Source organism: Delphinus delphis, chromosome 8, assembly GCF_949987515.2.
Source record: "Delphinus delphis chromosome 8, mDelDel1.2, whole genome shotgun sequence".
In the NCBI taxonomy this organism is placed as follows: domain Eukaryota; kingdom Metazoa; phylum Chordata; class Mammalia; order Artiodactyla; family Delphinidae; genus Delphinus; species Delphinus delphis.
Genome location: NC_082690.1, coordinates 26,238,670 through 26,249,915, shown reverse-complemented (window position 1 = coordinate 26,249,915; position 11,246 = coordinate 26,238,670).

Below are 11,246 nucleotides of genomic sequence, written 5' to 3'. Positions count from 1 at the left end.
TGGCCTCACAGTTGGGCTCCAGAGGAAGATGTGTGGGACAGACCTCAAACTGACCCAAAACACAGAGCAAAAGCAGCCATCTAGAGGTCTAAAAGAGAGCCACTGCAGCTAGCCCATAGGTCTAAGAAAAACAAATTCTTGTTTATGTAACTGAGTTTTGGGGCAATTTGTTCCAAAGCATTATCACAGCAAGAGCTGACTAATACAACATCCTCCAAAGCTTTGTTATGTACATGGCTGCCACCATGCCTACATGTAAGGCAACTGTGTACTCAAATTTTGAGAATTATTGAACTGTTGGTGCCTCTCCAACACAATGTACATGGCTAAAGTTTCCCCAAATAACGTCACTAATATACCACAAAGATCTCTCTAAACTTTTATTAAATGTAATGCAAAGTTCTTTCTATTCATTTTCTGCTTCTACGTAGTTAAAATGCTTTTTATGAATCTAAAGGGTGGAAAATTCGAACGAAACATCTTTGTGGATAGCTGTTATTCACAAAGGAAAATTAAAAACAAAATAGGCATTTCACTGAGTATAGAGCACTGATGCCCCTAGTTCCTCTAAATGTCAAGTGGACAAAGGCACTTAATAAATATTGAATCCTGCTCTCTCCACTTGAGAGGGAGAGCAAGCTATTCTAAAGTGGTGGAAGGATGCTCTTAGCAGCTATTTGCAACACTCTTTGAGCTTGGACACTGTGTAGCTACGAAGAAACCTTTTGTCTAAGGAAACTAACTAAAGAAACTTGAAAGTGGAAAGAGAAAGAATGAGAGAATAAATACCCTTCTCATGGTGACTCATTCACTTATTCATTCATTTACCAAACATTTACTATGTGTATAACACTGTGCTAAGAACTGCACAGAACACAGAGATGTACCCCTGTTCTCAGGGAGGTTAGATACCACAGAGGGAGATAAGATGTAGATGCCTTATGGCAGTTCCACATACGTCTTGTTAAACTGTTTACAAGTTAAGGGGAGAGAAGGGATCCATATCTTGCTTGGATTCTCAGTGAAGTTTTCCCAGAGAAAACTGGGAAGATAGATTGACTAGGGAAAAAAAACTAACGTCATAGGTAGATATGAAAGGGAGCAAAGATGCAGAGACAATTAGACCCAGTTATTTCCTAAAAAGTCTAGAAAGTGAAAATAAAGCCAAATTATGGAGGGACTTGAAGGTCAATCTTAAGAGTCTGGCTGTATTGTGATGACAATGGGTGTCATGGACGGTTTGGAAGAGGGCAATGGCATAATCCAAGAACCTTGGGAGGTGTAATAGAGGTTGTAGGGAGGAACATAGGAAGACATGCTATTCTCCGAAGCAATCATCGTAACCCAGGTGTAAAATAATAAATGGTAGAATCGGAGTAATGGCAACACAGATTGAAGGGAGGAGTAAAGAGACACTATAAAGAAAAACTGTCAGGACTTGGTCATTGACTGGATACATTCATTTCTCCATTTAACAAAGGTTATCAGTAACTTTGCTAGCCGCTGGGGATGCAAGAGTAAGCAAAACAGACATGATCTCTTTCTTACGGACCATATGGTAAACACCTATCTAAAACTGAATGTGAAATGTAATGAAGGCTATAAGCGAGAGGTACCTGGTGTTATGTGAGCTATGGTAGGGGGATGTGATGAGTTGAGTAGGTAAGGGGATACTTTTTTGACAAAGTGACACAGGAGAAGAGATGAGAAGGATGAGGAGGCATTAATCAGTTGCAAACTAAACAGAAGGACATTTCACGCAGAGGGCCAGCATGGGCAATGTGCCGTTGTAAGTATGCAGGCCTGAAAGGAGGCCACTGTGGGCTGGATGATTGAGGAAGGACGTGTAAGACAAGGCTGCAGAGATCATGCTCCATCATGCCGAGGGGATGCCCTGCCCTGCAGACTAGCGCACCCAGAGTGCCAGTGCACAACAAGATAAGAAGCTTGCTCTAGAATGCAAGTCAACACCCTGCTTCGTTCATCAAGAAAGTCTTGCCTGTTAAACCAAACAGTATATCTAGTGGACATATGATTTACATTGTGAAGCAACCACCTTATCTTACAGAATGGCAACAGTTCTCCACCGGCAGCCAGGCTGTGACTCCACATTTTAGACCACTGTAAAGAGGTGTGTCTTTATCCTAAGAGCAATGGACAGTCACAGAAGGATTTGAAGAGGAGGTGGTGGTGCCTGCGTCATGGAACATGGATTGGAAGGCAGCCAGAGTCAGCAGAAAGATGACGAAGAAGTGTGTGTCTGAACCCTTACTTTCCTGGTGAAAGAAGAGGTATCCTCTTCAGGTGAGAGAGCAAGGACACAGAACAGAGTCTAGTGGGACATGAAAAGAGTGGAGAAAGAGTCATTCTTAACAGCCATAAGTAAGGGAGTAGAAAAAAGAAATGGTCACCACATGTCAGTTAAAATAAGACAGGCTATGTTGTTGACATAGCTCTGTGACTGCATCTAACAAAACGCATTGCTCTGAAAGCAGGTCCAGAGAAGACGAATGTTAGAGGTGAGCAAAAAACATCTCCACTGAGGTTCCATGGGAAGGTAAAATGGCTTGGCAGTCTAGGTATAATGTTGTCATGATGGACCAGCAGTCAAGTACAGGGAATCAGAGGTAAAATGATAAACTGTATTCTAGTCAAACTTACACTCAGCAGAGCCTGGAAGGAGGAGAGCCCGTGTCTTGTACTGCCCAATAGCCATGTCCCTCCCAGGCCAGGTACCTGCAGCAAAGCCCAGGCATCTTGTCTTGGGCCGGGCATGCACCTGGCTTGTCAGAGGGTCCCAGAGGTGCTGTGGGGAGGCAGCTTTTGCTCACCATGTTCAGGGAAGCTAGAACACACCAGATAATGAAAGGAGAACCAAAGCCACTATTAAGACATAATTCAATGTAAGGAGGGAAGAGATGATCAGGCAAGCCTTGAGTGCCAGACAGAAAATAGGGAAGCTCGAGGAAAGCACATTTTAAGTTAATCTGTTACATGATTAATTAATATGATAAAGCTTCCCTGAGCTTCATCTGTGGGCAGTAGCCACAAGGTGCTAGTAATGACTTATATGGAGAATAGACGAGAAAGTTCCAGGAGTCATTAATCAGCACTTCCTCTGTACCAACACTGTGCTAGGCATAGGGAATATAAGGATGAATGAGACACGGTGCCTGCCTTCGAAAGGCTTAGAGTCTATGGAAGGAAAACTATCTAAAAGGATGCTTATCATTGGGGACACTAAGTATTATGATACAGGGATGTCAGGGAGCAGAGTAGTGAGGCACTAAAGAAGCAGCAGAGGGGCTTCCCTGGTGGCGCAGTGGTTGAGAGTCCGCCTGCCAATGCAGGGGACACGGGTTCGTGCCCCGGTCCGGGAAGATCCCACATGCCGCGGAGCGGCTGGGCCCGTGAGCCATGGCCGCTGAGCCTGCGCATCCGGAGCCTGTGCTCCGCAACAGGAGAGGCCACAACAGTGAGAGGCCCGCGTACCGCAAAAAAAAAAAAAAGAAGCAGGGGAGGAGAGATGAGGGTTAGGGAAAGAAGGGCTCCTAGGGAAGCTGGCCCCCAACCTGAGACTGGGAAAGAAGCAGATGTCAGCTTACTGAAGAGCAAGCAGAAGAGGAGGGTCTTAAGTAAAGAAGCAGCATCTGTAAAGGCCCAGGCAGGAATGATGGAACATCAAAAACTACAAGCTGGTCCACATGTCTAGAGAAGACATTCAGGAAGGAATGCAGCCAGAAGGCAGACAAAAGAGGTAGTCCAATCGTGAAGGAGCTCATATGCCAAGCTGAGGAACACAGATCTGACGCTGAGGACAATGAGAAATATGCAGCTTTCCAGGAGGCAGTTTGATGTATGGAGACAGCTATCTTTTTTAGAAGACATCACCCTGGAGGCGGGAAGTTAAGCCTGAACAGGAAATAAGATCACCCAGAGAAACTGTGAAATGTCCGAAGGGGTGGACGCTGAGGATGGGAAACTAAAGAACACCTACATTGAAACTGGGTAAGCAAGAGACACCCAAGAGTGAGACTGAGAAGAAGGAAGTAGAGAGGGATAAAAACAGTAACTTACTTGATGGAAAACACAGAAGAGGGAGCTTTAAGAAGACAGGAGACAACTACATTAAGTGATGCTGGAGACTAAAACAAATGGATATAGCAACACAGAAATCATACTCAGAAGGATTACCACTCTCACCACTTACATTCAACATAGTTTTGGAGGTCCTAGCTGCAGCAATCAGAGAAGAAAAAGAAATAAAAGGAATCCAAATTGGAAAGGAAGAAGTAAAACTGTCCCTATTTGCAGATGACATGATACTACACAAAGAAAATCCCAAAGAGCCACCAGAAAACTACTAGAGCTCATCAATGAATTTGGTAAAGTTGCAGAATACAAAATTAATACTTAGAAATCTGTTGAATTTCTATACACTAACAATGAACTATCAGAAAGAGAAATTAAGGAAACAATCCCACTTACCATTGCATCAAAAACAATAAAACACCTAGGAATAAACCTACCTAAGGAGGCAAAAGACCTGAACTCCAAAAACTATAAGACACTAATAAAAGAAATTGAAGGTAACACAAACAGATGGAAAGATATTCCATGTTCTTGGATTGGAAGAATCAATATTGTTAACATGACCGTACTTCCCAAGGCAATCTATAGATTCAATGCAATCCTTATCAAAATGCCAATGGCGGGGCTTCCCTCGTGGCGCAGTGGTTGAGAGTCCGCCTGCCGATTCAGGGGACACGGGTTTGTGTCCCGGTCCAGGAAGATCCCACATGCCGCGGAGCGGCTGGGCCCATGAGCCATGGCTGCTGGGCCTGCGCGTCCGGAGCCTGTGCTCTGCAATGGGAGAGGCCACAGCGGTGAGAGGCCCGCGTACCGCAAAAAAAAAATGCCAATGGCATTTTTCACAGAACTAGAACAAAAAATTTTTTGAATTTGTATGGAAGCACCAAAGACCCCGAATAGCCAAAACAATCTTAAGAAAGAAGAACAGAGCTGGAGGAACCATGCTCTGATTTCAGACTATACTACAAAGTTACAGTTATCAAAACAGTATGGTCCTGGCACAAAAACAGACATATAGATCAATGGAACAGGATAGAAAACCCAGAAATAAACCCACACACTTATGCCAATATACGACAAAGAGGGCAAAATTATGCAATGAAGAAAAGACAGTTTCTTCAATAAGTGGTGCTGGGAAAACTGGACAGCTACACGTACAAGAATGAAATTAGAACATTCTCTAACACCATATACAAAAATAAACTCAAAATGGATTAAAGAGCTAAACGTAGGACTGGGTACGATAAAACTCCTAGAAGATAACATAGGCAGAACACTCTTTGATATAAATCACAGCAATATTTTTTTGGATCCATCTCCTCAAGTAAAGGAAATGAAAGCAAAAATAAACAAATGGGACCTAATTAAAGTTAAAAGCTTTTGCAAGCAAAGGAAATTATAAACAAAATGAAAAGACAACCTACTGAATGGGAGAAAATATTTGCAATGGATAGGATCAATAAGGGATTAATATCCAACATATATAAACAGCTCATAAAACTCAACATCAAAAAAACTAACAACCCGATTAAAAAATGGGCAGAAGAACTGAATCGACATTTTTCCAAAGAGGAAATGCAGATGGCCAATGGGCACATGAAAAGATGCTCAACACTGCTAATCATCAGGGAAATGTAAATCAAAACTACACTGAGGTATCACCTCACTCCTGTCAGAATGGCTATCATCAAGAAGAGCACAAACAACAAATGTGGGCAAGGATGTAGAGAAAAGGGAACCCTGGTACAGTGTTGGTAGGAATGTAAGTTGGTGTAGCCACTGTGGAAAACAGTATGGAGGGTTCTCAAAAAACTAAAAATAGAACTACCACATGACCCCGCAAGTCCACTCCTGGGTATATATCCGAAAAAAACAAAAACACTCATTTGAAAAGATACATGCACCCCAATGTTCGCAGCAGCAGTATTTACAATTGTCAAGATATGGAAGCAACCTAAGTTTCATCAAGAGATGAACAGATAAAGAAAATGTGGTACATATAACCAATGGCATACTACGCAGCCATAAAAAAGAATGAAATTTTGCCACTTGCAGCGACATAGACGGACTTGGAAGGCATTATGCTAAGTGAAATAAGTCAAAGAAAAACAAATACTGTAGGATATCACCTATATATGGAATCTAAAAAATACAACAAACTACTGAATATAATAAAAAAGGAGACTCACAGATATAGACAACAAACTAATGGTTGCCAGTGTGGAGGGGGAGGAGGGGGCAATACAGGGGTGGGGAAGTGAGAGATGTAAACTACTGGGTATATGATAGGCTCAAGGATGTATTGTAGAACACAGGGAATATAGCCAAAATTTTGCAATAAATGTAAAGTAACCTTTAAAAATTATATAAAATTTTTTTCAAACAGAAATCATACTGATAATTGGAAACAATTTAAATGTCCATCAACAGGAAAATACACATATAAATTATTGTATTTCCCTACATGGGAATCCTACATAGCAAGGAAAGTACATGAACTACACAGATCTTTACGTGTCAGCATGGATGAACCGAGCAAAGATAACACTAAATAAAGCAAGTAACAAGAGAAAACGTAGTACAATACTATATGCTGTTTAAGAATACTTAAAAATGTTGCCTAAATATAAAGACATCCATGGCAGTGATGGAGACCAAGTTCAGAAGAGTGGTTACCCAGGGTCAGCTGGGGAGTAGCTGTGTTTGGGAAAGTTGTCACACCAGGCTCTTCAACAGGAATGGTAATGGTTCACTTCACACGCTGACTGGAGGACGGAGGAGTGTCTGCGATATTATAATGTGACCACGCTGCATGTAAAAGCCATTGCTGACCACATCTAGGGGATCTGATGCGGGGGAGCTGGTAGTGGGTGGAGGCATCCAGAAGGTGGCGGTAGAAGAGGAACGTTGTACATGTAACGCCTAAGGCCTGACCAGAGGACGACCACTGTTCTAGAAACTGGATACAAGTCCAACTTCTACGGCCAATGTTAAAAGACAAACTGAGGCATATTTAAAATTTTAAGTGTTTATTTGAGCAAAAATAGATTCAATTCAGGCACCACCAAAGCGCAAGTGGTGAGGAGCACTCCAGCCACAGGAGCTGCAGAGATTTTTATTTTAAAAGGGCAGAAGCAAAGCAAGGAAATTACTGACTTGCTATAGCTTTAAAGCCTAGTTGGTGGTTTGTGACTGGTTGTCCTCAGCGGTGTTCCTCACCCTGAGGCGTTGACAGGCTTAGATTTTGGTTGGTTTACGTAGGTGGCTGCATCACTGGAGCTACCACAGGCTAACGGCCTCCTTGCAGGGTTAATTTACTAACACCAGTCGTCTGAGTCCTTCCTCTTACTCAGTCACTTCACTTCCTATGCCTCAGTTTCTCTTCTGTAAAGTGGATATTCAGTAGTAAATTCTCTGTGGAGGTGTCAGTACAAAACAAAGTGATTATTAGTAACCACGATCATGTCCTGAATGCATGGAACATGTCACCGTTTGCCAACCACCGTGTCAAGTCAGTAGAAACTACAGAAATTAAGAGCTCTCCGCAGAAATTCACACAGCCGTGCACCAGGTAACGGACCACAGGCAGACGTTCATTCAACTTTTCACGTGTCCCTCACAGAGTGCACGCTCTCTCCTGGGCGGGGCGAGCACAGACACTTATCGGGAGTTTAACTACTTTTAAAATGCGCTGATACAACCATGTCTCACTTTTGTTTGGATGAGTCAGCAAACGCTTTTTGGAAACCCCAAATTCTCCACACCTCCTACCTGTCGCACCGCCCTAGTCTCGGAGCTCCCGCCCCTGCTCCTCAGGCCGCGTCCCCTTGGGAGGCGGGGCTGCGTGGTGACGCACGGCGAGTTCGCTGACGTCCTCGAGCCCCGCCCCCACGGGGCCGCACGCCGGCTTCAATTTCTGCCCGGCGGCGTGGAGGCAGTTGAGGGCTGGAGGCGGAGCTGGAGCGCGGCATCAAGGGGTGGGCCTAGCTGGAGCCGGTGGAACTGCGTCTTCTGGCTGCGACGCCGTTCCTGCGCATGCTGCTGGGCTGCAGCCGCCGGGCGGTGGGCGCCCAAGGGGCTGGGAGGCGAGCCGTGGCCCCCAGGCAGATGTGGGCATCGTATCCGCAGCCAGGCCGCGTTCGGGCCATGATCACTCGGTGAAGCTGCGCCGCGACAGAGCGGCCAACTTCTTCTGGCGTTGTGAGGACCTGTGCGCGTTGCAGGATTCGGTGCCTCTGCCCGCCGTGCGCGCCTCCCTGCGGGAGAGCCTGCTGGACTTTAACGCAGACAGCCTCCGCGGGGTTGACTGGGCGCCGCTCCTGAGCACCGTCTGCCCCTGATCTGTATCCACAGCTTCTTCCAGCCACGGCTTGGCGAGACAGGTTTGTAGTTCCCGCTTCCGTGGTCTCTCGTGTGGGCGCTGTGAAGCGGGGTTTTAGATGGTGCAAGGTGGAGGGTGGGCACTAGAACCGGCAACCAGTGCCCGGGTTTGCGTGCACTAGACGGGGCGTGCGGCCTAGGACTCCTACCAGCTCCGTGACCCCGGCCGAGTGCCCTAAAGCTTCTAGGTCTCAGTGTTGTCATCTGTATCATGGGCTTAACAGGACCCGCTCTCTGTGGCGGTTGCATGGACTCCCTGTTAATGCTTGTAGACTCTACAATGTAGAACACTTAGCACAGTTTGGAGCATCGTTAATTGTTCCACAGATGTTACCTGGTCTGTTGAATGACTTTGTCTGGTACAGACCAAAGCGATTAGGAAATTGATATATCCCAGCTTCATTTCCTTTCCGTTAAAACAGGGCTCGGGAAAAAAAATCTTTTTTTCAATAGTCGTATCATATAGTGGAAAGAGCACCGGTGTGAAGGCAGCTTAGGGTTTAAATTCCAGGGTTTATGCTCTCTGTGGCCTGGGCAGGTTACTTTTGCACTACAATCCCCACACTTGTAAAATGACGTTAAAAACCACTCTTTCTGTGGGTTCTTAGAATTAATTAAGCAGGTTATGTGTGTAAAGTATCCTGGCACTTGAATGAGTTGTCAGAACCAAGGGCTGCTGGAGACGATGCTTCTGCCCTAGGTAATCTCCCCTTCTACTGGGCGGCAGGTAAACACAAGCACAGTAGTCAGTACTCTGGAAGAAGTGGGTTCTGGTGCTACAGAACACAGAATCTTTTTTTTTTTAATTTAATTTTTATTTTATTTTGGAGTATAGTTGATTTACAATATTGTGTTAGTTTCAGGTGTACAGAAAAGTGATTCACTTATACATATATCCATTCTTTTTTTTTTTTTTTTTTGCTGTACACGGGCCTCTCACTGTTGTGGCCTCTCCCGTTGCGGAGCACAGGCTCCGGACGCACAGGCCCAGCGGCCATGGCTCACGGGCCCAGCTGCTCCGCAGCATGTGGGATCCTCCCGGACCGGGGCACGAACCCGCGTCCCTTGCATCGGCAGGCGGACTCTCAACCACTGCGCCACCAGGGAAGCCCCTATATCCATTCTTTTTCAGATTCTTTTCCCATACAGGTTGTTACAGGATACGCAGTAGAGTTCCCTGTGTTATGCAGTAGGTCCTTGTTGATTATCTATTTTATATATAGTCGTGTGTATATGTTAATCCCAAACTCCTAATTTATCCCTCCCCCCCCCCACCTTTCCCCTTTGCAGAGCACAGAATCTTGGAAGGGAAAGTTCAGGGTAGGCTTCCTGGAGGAGGTGCCATCCTTTCTAAGGATATGTAGAAGCTCCTGGGGTGGCAGGAGGGAGCAGTGTGTGTCAGAGTTTGAGAACTTGTAAGAAAATATGGCAAAACTGAGGTACAGAACTGGAACTCAGGTTTTTGGGAAAGAAATGAGAGTTGATACTGGAAACCTAGTGGGGACAAACAGAAAGGGGCCTTCTTTGTCATGTCAGAACTTTGGATGTTTATCCTGAAGGCTGTGGGAAACACCAAAGAACAGTGAAATGGGATTCTGGTTTAGAGGCTCACTCGGACCTCCATGTGCAAGGCAGTTGATTGGGTGCAGGGTGAATTGTAATCTAAGTGTCACACTTAAGTTATAAAAGGTGGGACTGGATTTTGCACATCTGAGAGAGAATGGGTGAGGCCTGGTGACCAGTTAGAAAAGGGAGGGCAGCAAGCGTGGGTGACAGTTTACAGCTGCATCTTTTTGTGAGATACAGAGCACAGTAGAAAGGGAATGGAGGTGGCGAGAGGATCTTACTTAATCTTCAGTGCTTTAGAGGGGCCTGATAGACAGGTCTGGACCCAAGGTACAGACCTGGGCTTTTGGTGGGGACAGGTGTTTGAAGGCATGGTAGAGACTTAGGTTATCCACAAGAAGGTCCAAAGAATCATAGGTCTGAGAGTTTTTTAAGTGGGTATATTTGAGGATGTTTATAAGGTGAGAGAAAGTAGCCAGCAGAGGAAGGTTGTGAAGATCTAGGAGAGGAAACGATTGTTCATTTGTTTTCAAAAAGCTGAATACATATCGTGTGCCTGGCCCTTTTCTAGGATCTGGGGTTCACATCATCTGTTATCTCTTCTGCAAGGACAGTTCAACTCATCCCCTGGTGAAGAGAAGTCAGATTATTCTTTGCATCCCATTCAGGTGTAAGAACTGTTCTGTATCTCTGAAGGGACTTTACTTAACCAGAGTAATAAGTTAGAAATCAAAAGAAATTAGAGCTGGAAGGGACCTTAAAGGCCACTGTACTTAATTTTGCCTAATGTTTTACATTGAATGTAAGAAAAATTTATTGCAGAGCCCATTCTCTTCAGAGTTCCTTCACTGAACCTTCTTTATGTCTTGCATCCAGTGGGTCTAGCTTGTGATTTTGACCTCCTCCTAAATTTGCTTCTTCATCCATATTACATTTTGCCTGGCAGAAACTATGGCAGAAGCTCCTGGGTGGTTTCACAGCTCCTGGGCTCAGTTCCTCTAAGTTCATCTGCCTACTCGGGTTGAGTGATCTGCTAACATGAAAAGATACGCCTAAAATAATGCTGCTAATGGCTTGCCCACACAGAGTTAGTGTATACTAGCCGCCCAGAGTGTGCTCTGCACGGAGGCATGAGTCTGAACTGTGCTTGGCCCAGCCTCATGGGGCTCTTTGGCCCTGAGGAAGGGGAGCTTTTTGTGATCACTCCC